This window comes from Triticum aestivum, chromosome 3B (genome assembly GCF_018294505.1).
Source record: "Triticum aestivum cultivar Chinese Spring chromosome 3B, IWGSC CS RefSeq v2.1, whole genome shotgun sequence".
NCBI lineage: Eukaryota > Viridiplantae > Streptophyta > Magnoliopsida > Poales > Poaceae > Triticum > Triticum aestivum.
This window is the reverse complement of record NC_057801.1, coordinates 702,973,460-702,996,345: the sequence shown is the minus strand read 5'-3', so window position 1 is coordinate 702,996,345 and position 22,886 is coordinate 702,973,460.

The window sequence follows — 22,886 nt, the reverse complement described above, 5'->3', positions numbered from 1 at the left end:
TATACTAAAAATAATATTACATGTTATCCATTAACTAGGCTGTAGTAATATAAAAACATTATATGAACAAAGGGGGTACAACAAACATTGATGTACTACGTATGTTGCCTATTGATATGCGACTTGAAGGCCCTGGTCGCATGTTCGATCCTCGTTCTTTTTAATTTTTAATTTATATATGGGTCCAAATTTGTTTCATGACAGGTGGGCCCCTCGGTGTGTAAGCACTTCAATTTGTGGGTCGAAATTTGCTCCATTACAGGTGGACTATCGATGCGTAGTTTTGTAGCTTATTGGTAATAATTAAAGAGAACAATAGAGTTTTTTACAAAAATATCATGGTGCAACGTTGAAAGCGAGAAAGTACGTGCGAGAGAGCGATGACCGAGCCAGAGAGAAATCAATTGGGGGAGGTGCGGGGGTTGCAACGGTGTTTGGAGTAGTTGTGGGTCGAATGCTACGAAAATATAATCTAAACCCACAGGAATAAATGCCTACACAATTTAATCCATGGTTGGAGTCCCCCTCGCAATGTAAATAGCTCCAGCTTTGCGAGGGATGGAGAGGTAGCTTCAATGTGTGGAAGATACGGCGTGAGAAAGCGAGGTCAATCGAGACACAGATAGGTAGAGAGACAAAGTAAGTGTGGTCCGATATTCATTGAAAAGATATATATGCTCTGAAGAGATATTGTCCGATTGAGCTTTTGGGAAGGGTGAGGGTTGTAAGATAGATCTTGAGAGATGATCCAGTCACAGACATGTAGATATATTTTATGCGTGGAAGGAAGCAAGGTCAATCGATTACATATATAAAGGGAGAGAGATTGAGCGAGTGTGGGTCGTCGTGCGATCGAAAGAGTGAGACGGGTTGGAGAGAGTGACCTAGATAGACAATGTGCATGAAAGAGTATACAATATGAATATGTTGAATTGGGCTCAACCATGGCTGGCCGTCGTCGTCAAGCCTTCCGGCCAGCGCCTACGAGGTTAGCTAAGCGCGACAGCCACTGTAACCTGACCGGCAGCCTGCCGGCGAAGCTGCGGGAGCGGACGTAGAGGACGACGCAGAGCAGCGTGCCGACGATGCAGGTGGCGCCCCAGATGACGAAGGTGGCCTGGTAGCAGCTGGCACCGGAGCAGGTGGCGGCCCCGCGCGCGCCGGCCTCCCGCTGGTACAGGAACGCCGAGAAGTAGCCGAAGCAGAGCGACCCCACGGGGATGTTGGACACCAGCACGTTGTGGTTGACGTCGAAGTTCTTGGCGCCGAACAGCTCGCTCGTCGCCGACACGGTCACCGACATGATGGCCCCCATGCATCAAACGCCATGGTCTATGGCGTCTGGCACCAGACGCAGACGACCAGGTCTCTGGCGTCTGGCCTTTTGCCACGTCAGCAGGTCAATGAGTTGGGGGGGTCGTGCGGGCCAGGGACCAGACGCCAGGGTCCCTGGCGTCTCCAATGCAACCAGACGCTAGGGATGTTGGCGTCACCAAAAAAGGTCAAATTCGAATTTTTTTTACAACTAAGGTCAGTTCGAGAATTTGTTAGCATAAAAGATCAAAACAATGATTTTGTCCCAATTCATCAGCTTGAAGCCAAGACGCGGCTACGAGCCTACGTATGAGCAGTAGTACAAGTAGCTGGCTGGCCGGCCGGGGGCTCCTAGATCCCTCGATGCTCCCCTATCCCACCACCACACAAAGGAGTAGTAAATGGCAAGATGATAACGACAGCGTCAACAGAAACGCGGATATTCTCTTGCCGATCGCGGACAATCTTTGTCAACTTCAAAAGCTGGACCAAATATGGATAAGAATTTTGTCAAAGTGACCAGCTGGAATATGGATAAGAATGACCTGCTGGGAAATGATAAGGGGAGAAAAGCGCAAGTCCGACGATGTAAACGAGTTCAGAATCCAGATCGATGGTCATACGCGTGAAGTGTACACGCACACGGACGATTCAGCAGTACGTACAGAGTTGCATACTTGCAGCTGGCATAACCCAGCAATAACTATTTTCTTCTTCTGGTCTATTATTTCTCCGAGGGGGTAGTCCAAATTATTTATTTATTTACTTATTGAAAATAGAGTGATCCAAATTTGTGAAACGTGATTGCAGGAAAGATCGATCAGACATTGTCCTCAGGTTATATGTACACGGTCACGGTGTGTGTCATGCTGTGCATTGCATGTTGCTAAACTGTAAACTCCCCTATCGTCATGGAGTACAACTACAAGCATGCATGATTAAGCCGATCTGGACCCAACCCGTCAACGTCCTTGCCAGCCGCAGCTGCAAGCGGGAGCCTTTTCTTTTCTTTTTGACATTCCAAACGGGAGCAGTATAGTAGAACTAGCAAGTACTAGCAAGTGGTATCCGGCAGACGCTGCTCGGTCGCGTGCGGCAGGGGCCGGGTTAGCCTCCTGCAGGGGCAAAACATGGCGTGTTTGAAAGGTCAAACTAGGCGTCTGTTTGGTAAATGGAAGCAATATCCACCCATCTTTCTCAAGCGCCAGTGGCATAACCCACTTGAGAGAAATAAATGCTTCGTGATGAATCTAGATGAGCTAAAAACACTTGAATTAATCGGAAGAAACAAGAAATATCTAAATTCATGCATCTAGATCTTTTTTACGACAATGACATGCGCGTGTGGAGATCTCCCAACTGAATTCAGAAAACCACCACATTTGAAGTTTTGTCCGGAATTGCTACCACATTTCTTATGGGCCACAAAAATCTGCCGGTTTCCTTACTTATTTTTCTCAATAAACACTAGCCATGCATTTAGCCCATTTCAATGACATTTCTAACAAGTTGGGCCCACGATGTGGCATAAAACGGGCAACCCCGTTAGTTGACCGTTACTTCATACATGAAGAGGGGGGGGGGGGGGGTGGCTCAACCCATAAATCCATAAATTTAGAGGTGGGGGACCAAAACTAGTAGGATGTAAATACTAAACAGAAGGTACTACAAAATTAAGAGAATTTCTACAAATAAAGACTTCAAACAAAAATACAAGAAATAAAAGTAACAAATAGTTTGTGAATATTCATAAATTCTTCTTTATATATTAAGTACAACTAACGGTCAAAACCATATATTCCGCATTGAAGATGCTTTCTCTGCATGCCTACACTTCCTTTTCTCCCCATTTCCCTGGGCCATGAATCTCTGATTCGTTTGTGCATTCGTACATCCATGTGACAACAATTGGCACATCCATTTCAAGACAAAAAATACAAAGGCAGCAACTCTCACCTCATCTGACAGACCACTCCCACGTCCTGGCATATGCAATTCTTCGTTGCAATGAAATAGAAAAACAATTGCAGTTCTTATATTAGGCACGCGGTCGAGTAAAGTACGCAGAAGACAACAAGATTACCAAGAGCAGCATATAGCTCTTCGGAGACTCCCAAGGGCACCATGCAAAAAAGGGCTCGAAATCCAGTCAACACAAAAGTGCATGTTAAGAATAGCAAATGTCCCTCTCCCTCGATAAGATTACAGTAGATCTTCACACTTGATGCCATGTCAGGCCTGTTAACAAATACTATTACTAGCAGCAGCATGTAGCTCTTCCGAGACTCGGGAAGACACCATGCAAAAGGCACTCAGAATCCAGTCAGCACAAAAGTGCTCAAAAGTGCAATGTTAAGAGGAAACGGCCCCGAGAGACTGAGCCGGCATATCATCTTGAGATTTACGAAGTCACCGTAGACGCCTCGTCATCGACGGGAACGTCTCCTCCCACTGAAAGCGCATCGCCGGAAATCCTGAAATAAATTCAGGAATAATGCGAGCACCAGGATTTGAACCCTGGTGGGTTGGGGATACCACTGTCCACCTAACCAGGAGGTGCTCATAGGGGTAGGATGTGCGTTGTGCGTTCGTAGGGGTGAGTGTATGCGCGTGTATATGAGCGCTTGTGTTTGTACTGACGCTCACAAAAAAAGAGGAAACGGCCCTTCAGTCAGAATCCAAAAAGACTAGTACATAAATTGTCACACCTGCTGCCAGTGGCGCAACTAGTACAGTACATGCTAGTGGTGCAACAGACAAACATGGTAATTAGCAGCAGATAACCCCGACCCTACTCGCCACGTCCTCCTCCTCGTCCTACCTACATGCACGGATATGTGGCTCAACCAGCCCCCCAGGCTCCAACAACAGAGGCACCCGCTGACTACCTACTGCCACGCCAGCTCGGTCGCTGGTAGAACCTGACATGATACTTTAAGCCGTAAACTAATCCCGGCCACGTCGGACGGATCAAGCCGCCGCTCGATTGATCCCGGCCTTCCCCGGATAGCCACGCGGCGTGAAGCCAAGACTGGGACATGATCGACCTGCCATTGCCGTCAGGCTATATGTACACGGTGTGTGTCATGCTGTGCATGCATGTTGCTAAACAGTAAGAGCAACTTCAATAGGACGACTCATTTTGTCCGCCCGCGTTCGTTTGAGTCGGCGCGGACAAAAGTGACGGTCCAACGCGTAAACTCAAACTCAAATCGTGTCCGCTAAGCGTCCGCGTCGACCCATTTCCGGCCCAAAATTGCGTCTGGAATGTGTCGGCGTGGACGCGAAGCGGACGCGCCGCGCGTCTCCTCGTCGTCCGCCGCGTCCCCACCTGGCGGCCACCCATCCGCCACCGGTCGTCTTATTTATGACGACCACCGACAGCGAGCCCACGCGTCAGCCAGTGCGTGCGTCCTTTTTTAACCACGCGTGCGGCGGGGTCGGCCTTATCCACTTCTCACGTCCATATCTGGCCCCCACCAGTCCCTTTGCTTCTCGCCGGCGACCGCAAACCCTAGCGCGCGCCATGGACCTCTTCGGCAGCAGCAATGGCAAGGGCAAGGGCAAGGGCACCCCTGGCGCCTTGTCATCCCGTGCTCCCCCTCCCCCTCCACCGCCGGCGCGTTTCCGTCCTGAACGCCGGCGCCTGCACATCCCGGTGCACCAAGCGCGGAGGCACTGGGAGTACAGGGAGCCCCTCCCCTACCCGATGTGACGCTGCCGCACCATTGGCATGTGGATCCAAACTGGATCCCGGTGCCGGCGGTTCCGCGGACCCAGCGGGCGCACGGCGACGAGGTGCGCCGCGCGCTGCTCACGCCGGAGCAGCGTCGGCTGCCCGAGTACGCCGCCGACTCTCCCAACTGGGAGGCTTGGTTCGCCCTCGAAAACGAGGAGCAACGACGCTCGGGTGTCGACGTCGTCCCGCCGCCGTTCCCACCGCCGCCCCCGGAGGTAGAGCCGGAGGACATGGAGGCGGAGGCGGAGTACCAAGCCGCCCTCGAGGAGGCCCTGCAGCACGCGCTGGAGGCTAGCCGCATCGACGAGGACGCGCACTGGGATGGGCTGGAGCAAGCCCTTGCCCTGTCGGCTGCGGGGGATTCCGTCCACACCCCGCTCTTCGTGCCGCCGCTTCCACCGTCGCCGCCCGTCCAGCCCAAGCCGGAGCCGGAGCCGAAGCCGTCACGTAAGCGCTCCCCGCCTCCACCCACTTGGCCGGAGGAGGCCTACTCGTGGACGGGCCAGTACCGCGAGTGGGTGAGCGCGCCTACCGTCCACTTCGCCGCCACGCCGGAGGAGGAGGCGGCCCAGCTCGAGCGATGGAAGGAGCACTGGCTCCGCTAGGAGCAGGCCGACGGCGAGGAGCAGATGCGCTACGAGGCCATGCTCCAACGCGACGCCGAGACGCTCCGGCTCGAGGAGGAGGGGGAGGAGCGCGCGCGGCTTGCCGCAATGCCGCCGCCCCAGCAGACGCCGGACGAGGCTGCCCTGGCAGCGTACCAGGCGGCGTTCGGGTGGGCTGGCCCTGCTCCGGTCTTCATCGACCTCGCCGACGACGTAGGCATCGAGGGCAAGGGCAAGGCCGACGACGTCTAGAACAGCGTGCGGGGCGGCAGCAGGCGGGCGCAGACTTTTTTTAATGTTTTATTTAATGTTTATTAGATTTAGGTGGACTTTGGCCGGCGTATGACCAGCCACTTTATGTTTAATTATATTTATTTCGTGCAACTTATTTTTTTCCACGTCGGCACATTTGGGTCGGCCTTCCCGTTGGACGATCAAGCCGACCCATTTTAAAATGCGGACGCGCACGTCCGCTGACCGACCCAAACTGATAAAAAATGAACAAAGCGCGCGTCCGTTTGGGTCGCCCTGTTGAAGTTACTCTAAACGCCCCCATTGTGTGGGAGACATGGAGTACAACTACAGGCATGCATGATCAAGCCGCTCTGGACCTAACCCGTCAATGTCCATGCCAGCCGCAGCTGCAAGCGGGAGTTGGCAAATGGGAACTCCTAAATCATATGATACCTTAAAAACTTGTGCATGCGCTTCCCATGAGGCCATGAGATGGTAACGACAGCGACAGAAATACCATAAAAATTGTCATGTTATTAATATCTTGACGGCGTACAATCTTTGTCAAAATCATCTAGTCAGTACAACAAGATGGAACAATGGATAGGACCTGCAAGGAAAGGATTAGTATATACATACGACCAACGACGCAACTAAGTGGTAGCTCACTTCGCCATGCCTATGTGCACACGCTTGAGTGCAGTCATACACGTGCTATACGAATCAGCGGTTTAATTTTATTTGCTCTCTTGTAAGGACAAACAAGTGTGGGTAACAAGGTTCGTAATTTTGTAAACAAAACAATTTCGGGCCTCACCGAAATATGCAAAATTTCAGTTTTTTTTTAGTTTTGATATTTCAAATTTCATTAGATTTTAACCTAATTTTAATTTGTTTGCAAATTAGTTTGAATCTAGTTTGAAATTTCAGGATTAAAAATAGTTCGGACCCCATCAAAATATGAGAAATTTTCCTGAAACTTTTAACCCTGGTGGATACACATGGTATGAATCTGGCGGTGGCAGGTGGCAACTGAGTGAATTGGTCTAATTAACTCTAGAGTAGTTTATTTTAATTTGCACCATGTGTTTACCTTAAATCACATTTTGCAATCACATTTTCATTGTAGATTATTTTTTAAGAGGTCCTGATACATCGGCCCAGATCATGAATATTATGTAGTGTCCACACATGCATAGGCGACACTTGGTTGTCATAGTCTAGCCCAACTAAGGGTGTGTTTGGTTGAAGTCATGGATCCGAATGGCATGGGTCCGACCCAGTCCCAGGCCTCGTTTTCGCGTTCGGTTAGAAAATGGACCGGAACCCACTCGTTCCCCCGGACCAAATATTCGGCACAGATGCGGAACGTGGTGACCACGCGGAACCGCTCACCATCGCACTCGCAGCAGCCCTATCCCCTCGCCCTCCCAGGTGCGCCGCCTCCCCATCCTCTCTCTCTCCCCCACCGATCTGAGTGGCGCCAGCCGGTTCCTGCCTTCCCCGTCGGCCGGTTCCTGCCTTCCCCGCCGGTCGGTTCGTCCCTTCCCCGCCACCCGCTAACCCTCTCTTTCCTCTCGCGATTTGCAGCAGAACACAAGGGAGGTCGGTCTGGATCTTGTTGCGGCGGCTTGCAGAGGATTACCAGCAGGGCGGCGGCGGCTTCCGGCGAGCTGACAGCGGCAACAGAGGCGCATCACAGCACCTGACTCTCAAGGTAAAACAATCATCACTTCCTCCTGTATATGTTGTTGCTGCTCATGTATATTCCTAGCCAAGAATATGCTGTTGATGTTCATGATAGAGAGAGATGTAGACCTTACTGTGATGACTCATGGTTGTTGGTGATTCACTTTTGTTGCTTTATGTTGTTAAAATCAGTGTCTCTTTTCCTAATTTTTACCAAAATACATGTTGTCCAGTGTATCTTTGCAATATATATGTTGATATGCATCACTTATAGATGGTCAAGAAGATGAACAGAAGAAAAAAGATGGTTAGGGGAGCTGCTGTTTTTGTTGCACTAGCTGCAATGGCAGTCATTATTCGGGTTGTGATAAGGAAAAGAACACAGGAATGGAACGGACCCATTCCTTTGGAATGGAACCATTCCATTCCATGACAGTTGGTTCCCCAACCAAACACACTCTAAGTGCCCATGGTCTCATTGCACGCCACCCACCGATGTACATATTTGTCTCTGCATGTGCTCCATTCCATATTTACTAACATATTTTTTTAGAAAAGGAGGATGACCCCCGGCCTTTGCATCTGGGCGATGCATACGGTCACTTTATTAATTATTCTCACAAGATCTTACAAAGTCATACAACAGTAAGACTAAAGCCGCCGTCTAAGCAACAAACTGTCGCTACACCTATCCAGTTGATGAAGGGGCGCAGATAGCCTGGCCTAATACCAAACAGACATCACAGCCAAGCCTAACATCTAAGACCTGAGACCCCAACCTAGCCACTTGCCGGGTCTGGGGCACACACTGGTCCGGCGTGCTCTCAGAGGCCGCCGCCGCCAACTGTCACCGCTCCATCTTCAGAACTATACTGATGCATCAACCTTGCTCGGTCCAGCTATCGTCGACGCCATCATGGCACCCAACGGCACCTCCTTCCTGCGCGCAAACAGCTAAACACGTCGCGGTCGTCACTGATACACCTCAACGCCATGCTGCCAAGTACCACCAGCCGACACAGCTTGAAGCCCTTGGAGGATCTGTCGTGCGTAGCACCTGCCGACCAGGCATGACCAAGCGTACCACCTGTCGGTCAGGCATGACTTGACATCTCCACCGAAGCTCCATGCAAGACGAAACCGCTCCACCTCCTGCCTCTGACTTCTAGCGCTGCTTCAGAAATGATGCTCCCAAGAGAGAAATGACACCGCAGTGCCGCCATCGTCCGGTCTGGAACACCAGATCATAGGGTTTCCCCTGGAGTAATACGAGTGGGTCGACGGTAGTCACATGACAATGCCTTCATCAAGGTAATGATGTGGAACGCCGTCATCCCCCGCCGTCGGCTCGGTTTTCACCGGCAACTACGTCTTCCCGACTCGCAGCTGGTGCCAGATGACGGATCCCGAGATCCGAACACCCAGCCACAGACCGACCACCTCTGATGGAAGAGATGACCACCATCGCCGGCTGCACCGTTCAGAACAGATCTGATCGGAGGTGCCGCCGACGAAACCACCAGGCCCTCCACGCCGCAGTCGCCGATCTGAAGGCAGCATGCACGCCACCGCAGCCAAGCCGGCCGTCGCCGCCCGAAGGGCCATCCGCAGCGCCCGCAGCCCTGGCCTCTGCCGCCCCAAGCCATCGCCGTCCGAGGACGGGCCGGCCTCCCGCCGCCTTCAGCCATCCGTCGCGCCGCAGATCCCAGATCGGTCGCGCCACCACACGCCTTGGGGTCCACCCCACCTCGGAGACGCGCGAGAGAGGAGATCCCCCGCCACCGCCGTCGGCCCCCGGGCTTAGCCCGGCGGCGTCTTCCGGCGGCGGCGGAGGGAGAGGAGGAGGCAGTTTGCGGCGGCGGCGGCTAGGTTTCTGGCCGCCCGAGTCGCCCTAGGGGGAGGACGACGCGGGGCCATATTTACTAACATATGCTAAGTCGGAAGTGTAATGGAGTAATCAACATGGCAAAGTTTGCTGCTATGTCACGCTCACGTGTGTAATCGAACAGCCAGGATCACCTAAATCGCTAAAATGTGGTTTAAAGAGGAATTGTTGGTGCAAAATGTGGTTTCAGGTCTCACTATTTCTCATTATTCAAGCAGGAATAAACTCTTACATTAATCCTGGTTTGTGAACTCAAATAAAATGTTGCTAAACTACTTAGCTTGAGATACAAGAGAGTACCCTCCCCCTCCCCTCCATGTATGCAAAAAAGAAGTCATACATATAATTTCCATGTGGGGCTAAGTACTCCCTCCTGTCCTTTTACTCTACGCATTAGAATTTTGTCAAGTTAAACATTGCAAAGTTTGACCAAATATATACTAAAAAATATCAACATCTACAATATCAAATATATATACTATAAAACTAAAATACATAACACATCTAACAATATTGATTTGGCATTGTCAATGTTGATACTTTTTACTATATGTATGGTCAAAGTAGAGGTACTTTAACTTTGGACAAAACTTATATGCAGACTAAAATGGACCGGAGGTAGTACGACTTGAAGCATAATTACGATATGTGGATATTTGGCACACACAAATAGAAATTTACCGCTCAACAATTAGAGCATCTCCAGCTGCGCCCCTACCAGCCCCCCCAAGGCGTTTTTTTAGCGCCGGCGGTCGAGAATCGGCCCAGTCGCGCCCCCAGGATCTCATTTAGCGCCGGTTTGGGCCGAAATAACAGTTGGCGAACCCGAGCCGAACCAAGTGCCAGGGGGTCGCCTGGGGGCGCAGTCAGAAGCGAAAAGGGGCGTGGGGGCGCTTTGTCGGCGAGAGGAGGCCCTTTTCCCGCAGTTTCCTCCCGCTTTCCCCTCGACTTCCCTCTCATTCTCCATTCCTCCCGCCAATCTCCTCCTCCTCCCCTCCCAGCCGACCGCCATGCCGCTGAAGAAGTACGTGCCACCCCCCCCCCCCCCCCCCCGCGCCCCGACGGATACCACCACCACCGCCGCCCAGCCGAAGCAGAGGAAGCAGAGGGCACAGCCGTTCAAGCCCCCGGGCATGTCTAACATCGACTAGAAGGCGAAAGTTCAATGTCGGGAGGCTGTTACCACCGACCAACGGAACAGGGCGAACGCCAAGAAGGCCCGGGACAGGGTGACGCTCGCGGCTGCGGCGGTGGCAGAGCAGGTGGAGTGCTCGGCCGAAGAAACCGAGGCGGCTCGCGCGGGGATGATGAATCCGCCCGGCGGCCACGGCCCGTACACGTCCTAGAGCCAGCAAAGCATCGGATCTTCGGCTGGCTTCTAGTCATTGTCACAACCCTAGGGCTGCACGCCGTCGTCGGGCTATGCCGACGGCAACGCGCATGGCAGGTTCAACCCCAACATCACCTTCCCCCATGGTCACCCGGCCTAGCGCACGCCCTCGCCCGCCTTCGCCGGTGTGTATTACCCTCCGTACACCTACTCGCCACCGGCCTACGCAACCTCCCTGACGCCACCTCTCCGCTGTTGCACGCTGCTCTTCTCACAAGCCTCCTCGTCGCATCTCGGCGACACCGACGCGACGGAGGCCGACATGGAAGACATCATCATGATCTGCTCGGCCGTCGCGGCCGCCTCCCCCATGTTCACTGCCCAAGATGAAACAATGGACATCAACGACGACATGGACGGCGAGCTCGACTACGGCGAGGAAGAGTCAGAGGAGGAGGAGGAGGAGCCAGCGCCTGCTCCAGCGAGGAAAGGGAAGAAGAAGAAGAAGTGGGTGGCCAGGACTAGCGAGCCACGCATCAAGTGGGCATCCAAGGAGGATGAGTGCCTCGCCTAAGCATGGAAAGTCGTCTGCCTCGACCCGACCACCGACACGAACCAGAGCATCGACACATATTGGGACCGCATCAAGGCCGAGTTTGACGAGCGCAAACTCGTCAACCCCTACTTCAAAGGCGTCTACATGCAGCACGGGTCGAAGGCAATGGCGAACCATTGGGGGCTCATCCAAACGGCGTGCAACAAATGGCATGGGATCGTCTAGGAGATCGCGGCTCGCTCGGAGAGTGGCACAAGCGTCGAGGATCCGGTATGGCACGCCGGTCTCTCCCTTTTCTTTTCACCGTGTGCACGCCTGCCGACTGATGTTCCTCGACGCAGCTGCTGCGGATGTTTGCCATGTTTCACCAGGACAACAGCGACCAAGAGTTCAAGTACCTCCACGTCTTCAAGCGGATCGACAAGTGCGAGAAGTGGGCAGATGTCTGGCGCACCCTCGCCAAGGCCAAGGAGACGTACAAGTCGTACACGCCGATGCCGGGTGCGGCCGAGGGGCGCCCGGACGTCAACAGAGGTGCCAAGAAGGGGAAACATGCTGAGTCGGCTACCGCATGTGTGCAAGAGTCCATTGAGCATTGCCTCACTGACGCCAAGACCCGGGCCGCCCAGTGGGAAGAGAAAGCCGAGGCGCGGTGGTCAGTGTTGACGACGAACAGCGCCGTCAAGCTCGACTTGCTCGGGACCAACGTCGCCACGGAGAAGAGGAACACTGACCAGGATTTTCTGATGGGCGGGGCGGACATGCTCCGGAGCGACGACGAGCAGCAAGGCGTGGTACCTGGTGGAACGCGGCCTCATCCTGAACCAGATGCCGGCGAAGGCACCGCAAACTCCCATGCCAACGCCAAGCCCGAGCGATGATGCCTCCACGATGACCAGCAGCACAGAAGCCGCTCCGACGCCGCCCAGCCGGCGCAGGCCGACGCTGGAGGCCGACACCTTCGTTTGATGCATTGCTGCTACGTCTTGAGCTTGTGTTGGTTTTCCTCGAAGAGGAAAGGGTGATGCAGCAAAGTGTAGCGTAAGTATTTCCCTCGGTTTTGAGAACCAAGGTATCAATCCAGTAGGAGACTCCTCAAAAGTCCCACGCACCTACACAAACAAACTGAGAATTCGCAACCAACGCAATAAAGGGGTTGTCAATCCCTTCACGGTCACTTGTGAAAGTGAGATCTAATAAAAATAGTAAGATAAGATAAATATATTTTTGGTATTTTGTAATATAGATGCAAAAAGTAAAGATGCAAATAAAAATAGATTGAAAGCAAATATGATAATAGATAGACCCGGGGGCCATAGGTTTCACTAGAGACTTCTCTTAAGATAGCATAAGTATTACGATGGGTGAACAAATTAGTGTCGAGCGATTGATAGAGAAGCGCATAGTTATGAGACTATCTAGGCAATGATCATGTATATAGGCATCACGTCCAAAACAAGTAGACCGACTCCTGCCTACATCTACTATTATTACTCCACACATCGACCGCTATCCAGCATGCATCTAGAGTATTAAGTTCATAAGAACAGAGTAACGCATTAAGCAAGATGACATGATGTAGAGGGATAAACTCATGAAATATGATATAAACCCCATCTTGTTATCCTCGATGGCAACAATACAATACGTGTCTTGCAACCCTTTCTGTCACTGGGTAAGAACACCGCAAGATTGAACCCAAATCTAAGCACTTCTCCCATGGCAAGAAGAACCAATCTAGTAGGCCAAACCAAACTGATAATTCGAAGAGACTTGCAAAGATAACTCAATCATACATAAAAGAATTCAGAGAAAATTCAAATATTATTCATAGATAAACTTGATCATAAACCCACAATTCATTGGATCTCGACAAACACACCGCAAAAAGAGATTACATCGAATAGATCTCCACAACAGAGGGGGAGAACATTGTATTGAGATCCAAAAAGAGAGAAGAAGCCATCTAGCTAATAACTATGGACCCGTAGGTCTGTGGTAAACTACTCACAACTCATCGGAGGGGCAAGGATGTTGATGTAGAAGCCCTCCGTGGTCGATTCCCCCTCCGGCAGAGTGCCGACGAAGGCTCCAAGATGGGATATCGCGGATACAGAAGGTTACGGCGGTGGAAATTGTGTTTCGTGGTGCTCCTGGATGTTTTCGGGGGGCGCGCCCTACAGGGGGGCGGCCTCCTGTCTCGTGGCCTCCTCGGCAGCTTCTTGACTTGCACTCCAAGTCCTCTGGATCACGTTCGTTCCAAAAATCATGCTCCCGAAGGTTTCATTCTGTTTGGACTCCATTTGATATTCCTTTTCTTTGAAATACTGAAATAGGCAAAAAAAACAGCAACATGGGCTGGGCCTCCGGTTAGTAGGTTAGTTCCAAAAATGATATAAATGTGTAAAACAAATCCCATAAACATCCAAAAGGGGTAAGATAATAGCATGGAACAATCAAAAATTATAGATACGTTGGAGACGTATCAAGCATCCCCAAGCTTAATTCCTGCTCGTCCTCGAGTAGGTAAATGATAAAAAGAGAATTTTTGATGTGGAATGCTACCTAGCATAATTCATAATGTAATTTTCTTTATTGTGGCATGAATGTTCATATCCAAATGAATACAATATAAAAGTTCCTATTGACATAAGAAATAGTAATACTTCAAGCATACTAATCAAAGTAATCATGTCTTCTCAAAATAACATGGCTAAAGAAAGTTATCCCTACAAAATCATATAGTCTGGCTGTTGCTCCATCTTCATCACATAAAGTATTTAATCATGCACAACTCCGATGACAAGCCAAGCAATTGTTTCATACTTTAATAATCTCAAACTCTTTCAACTTTCACACAATACATGAGCGTGAGCCATGGACATAACACTATATGTGGAATAGAATGGTGGTTGTGGAGAAGACAAAAAGGAGAAGATAGTCTCACATCAACTAGGCGTATCAACGGGCTATGTAGATGCCCATTAATAGATATCAATGTGAGTGAGTAGGGATTGCCATGCAACGGATGTACTGGAGCTATAAATATATGAAAGCTCAACAAAAGAAACTAAGTGGGTGTGCATCCAACTCGTTGCTCACGAAGACCTAGGGCACTTTTGAGGAAGCCCATCATTGGAATATACAAGCCAAGTTCTATAATGAAAAATTCCCACTAGTATATGAAAGTGACAACATATGAGACTCTATATCATGAAGATCATGGTGCTATTTTAAAGCACAAGTGTGGAAAAACAGATAGTAGCATTGTCCCTTCTCTCATTTTTTTCTTTTTTTTCTTTGGCCTTTCCCTTTTTTTTGCCTTTCTCATTTTTTTTCTTTTTCTTTTTCTTCTCTTTTTCTTTTTTTGTAAAGTCCGAAGTCTCATCCCAACTTGTGGGGGAATCATAGCCTTCATCATCCTTTCCTTACAAGGACAATGCTCTAATTAATGAAGATCATCACACTTTTATGGATTTACAACTCAAAGCTAGAACAAGATATGACTCTATATGAATGCCTCCGGCGGTGTACCGGGATATGCAATGAATCAAGAGCGACATGTATGAAAATTATGAAGGTGGCCTTGCCACAAATACGATGTCAACTACATGATAATACAAAAAGCAATATGACAAAAGTAATGTGTGTCATATGAACGGAACGGTGGAAAGTTGCATGGCAATATATCTCGGAATGGCTTTGAAAATGCCATAAAAGGTAGGTATGGTGGCTGTTTTGAGGAGGGTAAATGGTGGGTGTATGGTACCGGCGAAAGTTGCACGGCACAAGAGAGGCTAGCAATGATGGAAGGGTGAAAGGGTGCGTATAATCCATGGACTCAACATTAATCAAAAGAACTCATGTACTTAGTGCAAAAATTTAGAAGTCATCAAAAACCAAATCACTACGCGCATGCTCCTAGGGGAATAGATTGGTAGGAAAAGACCATCGCTCGTCCCCGACCGCCACTCATAAGGAAGACAATCAATAAATAAAATTGTGCTCCAACTTCATCACAAAGCGGTTCACCATAAGTGCATGCTACGGAAATCACAAACTTCAACACAAGCATTCTTTAAATTCATAATCACCCAACTAGCATCACTTTAATATCACTACCTCCATATCTCAAAACAATTATCAAGCATCAAATTGATCATAGCATCTAATTCACTTCCTATGATAGTTTTTATTATACCCAACTTGGATGCTCATCATTCTAGGACCAACTTTATGATAATAACAAATACCATGCTGTTCTAAAAGACTCTCAAAATAATATAAGTGAAGCATGAGAGACTAGCAATTTCTTCAAAATTAAGACACCACCGTGCTCTAAAAGATATAAGTGAAGCACTAGAGCAAAAACTATCAAGCTCAAAAGATATAAGTGAAGCACATAGAGTATTCTAGCAAATTCTAATCAAATAGGCTTCTCCCAAAAGGTGTGTACAGCAAGGATGATTGCGGTAAACTAAAAACCAAATACTAATATATTACACGACGCTCCAAGGAAAACACATATCATGTGGTAAATAAAAATATAACTCCAAGTAAAGTTACCAATGAACGAAGACGAAAGAGGGAATGCCTTCCCAGGGCATCCCCAAGCTTAGGCTTTTGGCTATTCTTTAATGTCTTGGGGTGTCATGGGCATCCCCAAGCTTAGGCTCTTGCCACCCTTTATTCTATAGTCCATAAAAGCTTTACCCAAAACTTGAAAACTACACAACGCAAAACTCAACAGGAAATCTTATAAGCTCCATTAGTGAAAGAAAACAAAACCACCACATAAGGTACTACAATGAACTCATTATTTATTTAATTTGGTGTTAAACCTACTGTATTCCAACTTCTTTATGGTTCATAGATTGAATTACTAGCCATAGATGCATTGAAATAAGCAAACAACACACGGAAAACAGAATCTGTCAAAAACAGAACAGTCTGTAGCAATCTGTAACTAACGAAAATTTCTGGAACTCTAAAAATCCTACCAAAATAGGAAGTACTGGAAAATTTGTTTATTGAACAGCAGAAAAAAGAATCAACGCAAAAGCACGTTCCTGTGATTTAACAACATTATATTCGTCTGCGCAAAGTTTCTGTTTTTCAGCAGAATCAAATCAACTATCATCGTAGGTTATCCTATAGGTTCTACTTGGCACAAACACTAATTAAAAGATAAAAACACATCTAACCAGAAGGTAGATGCAAGATTTATTCCTAAACAGGAGCAAAAACAAAAAAAATAAAGAAAATTGGGTTGCCTCCCAACTAGCGCTATCGTTTAACGGCCCTAGCTAGGCATAAAAGCAAAGATAGATGTAAGGGGTGCCATCTTGGGCACTTGATTCATAAGTCGCACGCATGATAGATTCATAAGGTAATTTGACTTTCTTTCTTGGAAGGTGCTCCATGACTTTCTTTAAAGGAAATTGAAATCTAATATTCCCTTCCTTCATATCAATAATCTCACCAATCGTTCTAAGGAAAGGTCTACCAAGAATAATAGGACAAGAAAGATTGCAATCTATATCAAGAACGATAAAATCTACGGGCACCAAATTTTTATTAGAAACAATAAGGACATCATTGATCCTTCCCATAGGCTTTTTAATGGTGGAATCCACAAGGTGCAAATTTAAAGAGCAATCATCAAGATCATGGAAACCTAGAATATCACATAAAGTTTTCGGAATCGTGGAAACACTAGCACCCAAATCACACAAAGAAAAACACTCATAATCTTTAATTCTAATCTTTATAGTAGGTTCCCACTCATCATTAAGTTTTCTAGGTATAGAAACTTCCAAATTAAGTTTTTCATCATAAGATTGCATCAATGCATCAACAATATGTTTGGTAAAAGCTTTATTTTGACTATAAGCATGAGGAGAATTAACAACGGATTGCAAAAAGGAAATACAACCTTTTAAAGAGCAATTATCATAATCAAATTCCTTGAAATCTGAGATAGTAGGTTCAATATTATTAGAAGTTGAAGATTCTCCAATCTCACTTTTACAAATTTTAACATTAAGATCTAAAGACTCTGAATTTTTGGGACACCTTCTAGAAAAAGTTGATTCATCATCACTCCCATAATCGTCAAAATTCATATTGCAAAACAGAGATCTAATCGTAGACGCATCAATAACTTTAAGATCCTCATCATTATTTTCACGGAAACTAGAAGAACACACTTTTATAAAGCTTTCTTTTTTAGCACGCAATCTAGCGGTTCTTTCCTTGCACTCGTCAATGGAAATTCTCATTACTTTGAGAGCCTCATTGATATCATGCTTAGGAGGAGAAGATCTAATTTTAAGAGAATCAACATCAAGCGAAAGTCTATTAACGTTCCTAGCCAAATCATCAACTTTGAGCATTTTTCTTCAAGCAAAGCATTAAAATTCTTTTGAGAAATCATAAATTCTTTCACACTATTCTAAAAATCAGAGGGCATCTTATTAAAATTATCATAAGAATTATTGTAGGAATTTCCATAATTATTAGAGGGATTACTAGGAAACGGTCTAGCATTAAAATTTCCTCTATAAGCATTGTTTCCAAAACTATTCCTACCAACAAAATTCACATCCATAGATTCATTATTATTCTCAATCAATGAAGACAAAGGCATATCATTAGGATCAAGAGGAGTATTTTTAATAGCAAACATCTTCATAAGTTCATCCATCTTTCCACTCAAAACATTGATTTCTTCTATAGCATGCACTTTTTTACTAGAAGATCTTTCGGTGTGCCATTGAGAAAAAATAGCCATAATATTATCAAGCAATTTTGTAGCATCTCCTAATGTGATTTCCATAAACGTGCCTCCCGCGACCGAATCTAAGAGATTTCTAGAAGCAAAGTTCAAACCGGCATAAAATTTTTGTATGATCATCCATAAATTCAAACCATGAGTAGGGCAATTGCGAAGCATCAATTTCATTCTTTCCCAAGATTGGGCAACATGCTCATGATCAAGTTGTTTAAAATTCATAATATCGTTCCTAAGATTGATGATCTTAGCGGGAGGAAAATACTTAGAGATAAATGTTGGGGAACGTAGCAGAAATTCAAAAAATTTCCTACGTAACACCAAGATCTATCTATGGAGAGACCAGCAACGAGTAGAAAGGGGAGTGCATCTACATACCCTTGTAGATCGCTAAGCGGAAGCGTTCAAGTGAACGGGGTTGATGGAGTCGTACTCGTCGTGATTCAAATCACCGATGATCAAGTGCCGAACGGACGGCACCTCCGCGTTCAACACACGTACATCCCGGTGACGTCTCCCACGCCTTGATCCAGCAAGGAGAGAGGGAGAGGTTGAGGAAGACTCCATCCAACAGCAGCACAACGGCGTGGTGGTGGTGGAGGAGCGTGGCAATCCCGCAGGGCTTCGCCAAGCACCACGGGAGAGGAGAAGAACTTGGGAGAGAGGGAGGGGCTGCACCAAAGGCATAAGGTGTGTTTGGGAGGCCCTCCTACCCCACTATATATAGGGATCCCAAGGGGGGGTGCGCCAGCCCCTAGGAGATCCAATCTCCAAGGGGGCGGCGGCCAGGGGAGGAGTCCTCCCCCCCCCCCCAAGGCACCTAGGAGGTGCCTTCCCCTGCTGGGACTCTTCCTTTAGGGTTTCCCCAGGCGCATGGGCCTCTTGGGGCTGGTGCCCTTGGCCCATGTAGGCCAAGGCGCACCCCCTACAGCCCATGTGGCCCCCCGGGGCAGGTGGCCCCACCCGGTGGGCCCCCGGGACCCTTCCGGTGGTCCCGGTACAATACCGATGACCCCGAAACTTGTCCCGATGGCCGAAACAGGACTTCCTATATATAAATCTTTACCTCCGGACCATTCCGGAACTCCTCGTGACGTCCGGGATCTCATCCGGGACTCCGAACAACATTCGGTAACCACATACAAGCTTCCTTTATAACCCTAGCGTCATCGAACCTTAAGTGTGTAGACCCTACGGGTTCGGGAGACATGCAGACATGACCGAGACGTTCTCCGGTCAATAACCAACAGCGGGATCTGGATACCCATGTTGGCTCCCACATGTTCCACGATGATCTCATCGGATGAACCACGATGTCAAGGACTCAATCGATCCCGTATTCAATTCCCTTTGTCTAGCGGTATTTTACTTGCCCGAGATTCGATCGTCGGTATCCAATACCTTGTTCAATCTCGTTACCGGCAAGTCACTTTACTCGTTCCGTAACACATCATCCCGTGATCAACTCCTTGGTCACATTGCGCATATGATGATGTCCTACCGAGTGGGCCCAGAGATACCTCTCCGTTTACACGGAGTGACAAATCCCAGTCTCGATCCGCATAAAACAATAGATACTTTCGGAGATACCTGTAGTGCACCTTTATAGTCACCCAGTTACGTTGTGACGTTTGATACACCCAAAGCACTCCTACGGTATCCAGGAGTTACACGATCTCATGGTCAAAGGAAGAGATACTTGACATTGGCAAAGCTCTAGCAAATGAACTACACGATCTTTTGTGCTAGTCTTAGGATTGGGTCTTGTCCATCACATCATTCTCCTAATGATGTGATCCCGTTATCAACGACATCCAATGTCCATAGCCAGGAAACCATGACTATCTGTTGATCACAACGAGCTAGTCAACTAGAGGCTCACTAGGGACATATTGTGGTCTATGTATTCACACGTGTATTACGATTTCCGGATAATACAGTTATAGCATGAATAAAAGACAATTATCATGAACAAGGAAATATAATAATAATACTTTTATTATTGCCTCTAGGGCATATTTCCAACAGTCTCCCACTTGCACTAGAGTCAATAATCTAGTTCACATCGCCATGTGATTAACACTCACAGGTCACATCGCCATGTGACTAATACCCAAGAGTTTACTAGAGTCAGTAGTCTAGTTCACATCACTATGTGATTAACACTCAATGAGTTTTATGTTTGATCATGTTGCTTGTGAGAGAGGTTTTAGTCAACGGGTCTGAACCTTTCAGATCCGTGTGTGCTTTACAAATCTCTATGTCATCTCCTAGATGCAGCTACCACGCTCTATTTGGAGCTATTCCAAACAACTGTTCTACTTGGAGCTATTCTAAATTATTGCTCCATTATATGTATCCGGTCTCTCTACTCAGAGCTATCCGGATAGGTGTCAAGCTTGCATCGTCGTAACCTTTACGACGAACTCTTTTACCACCTCCATAATCGAGAAAATTCCTTAGTCCACTAGTTACTAAGGATAACTTTGACCGCTGTCCTGTGAGCCATTCTTGGATCACTCTTGTACCCCTTGACTGACTCATGGCAAGGCACACTTCAGGTGCGGTACACAGCATAGCATACTGAAGAGCCTACGTCTTAAGCATAGGGGACGACCTTCGTCCTTTCTCTCTATTCTGCCGTGGTCGAGCTTTAAGTCTTAACTTCGTACCTTACAACTCAGGCAAGAACTCCTTCTTTGACTGGTCCATCTTGAACACCTTCAAGATCATGTCAAGGTATGTGCTCATTTGAAAGTATTATTAAGCATTTTGATCTATCCTTATAGATCTTGATGCTCAATGTTCAAGTAGCTTAATCCAGGCTTTCCATTGAAAAACACTTTCAAAATAACCCTATATGCTTTCCAGAAATTCTACGTCATTTCTGATCAACAATATGTCAACAACATATACTCATCAGAAATTCTATAGTGCTCCCACTCACTTCTTTGGAAATACAAGTTTCTCATAAACTTTGTACAAACCCAAAATTTTTGATCATCATCAAAGCATACATTCCAACTCCGAGATGCTCACTCCAGTCCTTAGAAGGATTGCTGGAGCTTTGCATACTTATTAGCATCTTTCGGGATTGACAAAACCTTCCGGTTGTATCACATACAACCTTTCCTCATTAAAATCGTCGAGGAAACAATGTTTTGACATCCTATCTGCAAGATTTCATAAATAATGCAGTAATCGCTAATATAATTCCAACAGACTCTTAGCATCGCTACGAGTGAGAAAATCTCATCGTAGTCAACTCCTTGAACTTGTCGGAAAACATCTTAACGACAAGTCGAGCTTTCTTAATGGTGACATTTACCATCATTGTCCGTCTTCCTTTTGAAATCCATCTGTACTCATTAGCCTTACGACCATCGAGCCGTTCTGCCAAAGTCTACACTTTGTTTTCATACATGGATCCTCTCTCGGATTTTATGGCCTCAAGCCATTTATCGGAATCCGGGCCCACCATCGCTTCTCCATAGCTCGTAGGTTCATTGTTGTCTAGCAACATGACCTTCAAGACAGGATTACGTACCACTCTGAAGTAGTACGCATCCTTGTCATCCTACGAGGTTTGGGAGTGACTTGATCCGAAGTTTCATGATCAATATCATAAGCTTCCACTTCAATTGGTGTAGGTGCCACAGGAACAACTCCTGTGCCCTGTCACACACTAGTTGAAGAGACGGTTCAATAACCTCATCAAGTCTCCACCATCCTCCCACTCAATTCTTTCGAGAGAAACTTTTCCTCGAGAAAGGACCCGATTCTAGAAACAATCCATATTGCTTTCGGATCTGAATTAGGAGGTATACCCAACTGTTTTGGGTTTCCTATGAAGATGCATTTTATCCGCTTTGGGTTCGAGCTTATCAACCTGAAACTTTTTCACATAAGCGTCGCAGCCCCAAACTTTTAAGAAACGACAACTTAGGTTTCTCTAAACCATAATTCATACGGTGTCATCTCAACGGAATTACGTGGTGCCCTATTTAAAGTGAATGTGGTTGTCTCTAATGCCTAACCCATGAACGATAGTGGTAATTCGATAAGAGACATCATGGTACGCACCATATCCAATAGGGTGCAACTATGATGTTCGGACACACCATCACACTATGGTGTTCCAGGCGGTATTAATTGTGAAACAATTTCCACAATGTCTTAATTGTGTGCCAAAACTCGTAACTCAGATATTCATCTCTATGATCATATCATAGACATTTTATCCTCTTGTCACAATGATCTTCTACTTCACTCTGAAATTACTTGAACCATTCAATAATTCAGACTTGTGTTTCATCAAGTAAATATTCTCAACATCTACTCGAATCATCTGTGAAGTAAGAACATAACGATATTCACTGCATGCCTCAGCACTCATTGGACTGCACACATCAAAATGTGTTGCTTCCAACAAGTTGCTATCTTGTTCCATTTTACTGAAACCGAGGCTTTTCAGTCATCTTGCCCATGTGGTATGATTTGCAAATCTCAAGTGATTCAAAATCAAGTGAGTCCAAACGATCCATTTGCATGGAGTTTCTTCATGCATATACACCAATAGGCATGGTTCGCATGTCTCAAACTTTTCAAAAACGAGTGAGTCCAAAGATCCATCAACATGGAGCTTCTTCATGCGTTTTATACCATTATGACTTACATGCCAGTGCCACAAGTAAGTGGTACTATCATTACTATCTTATATCTTTTGGCATGGAAATGTGTA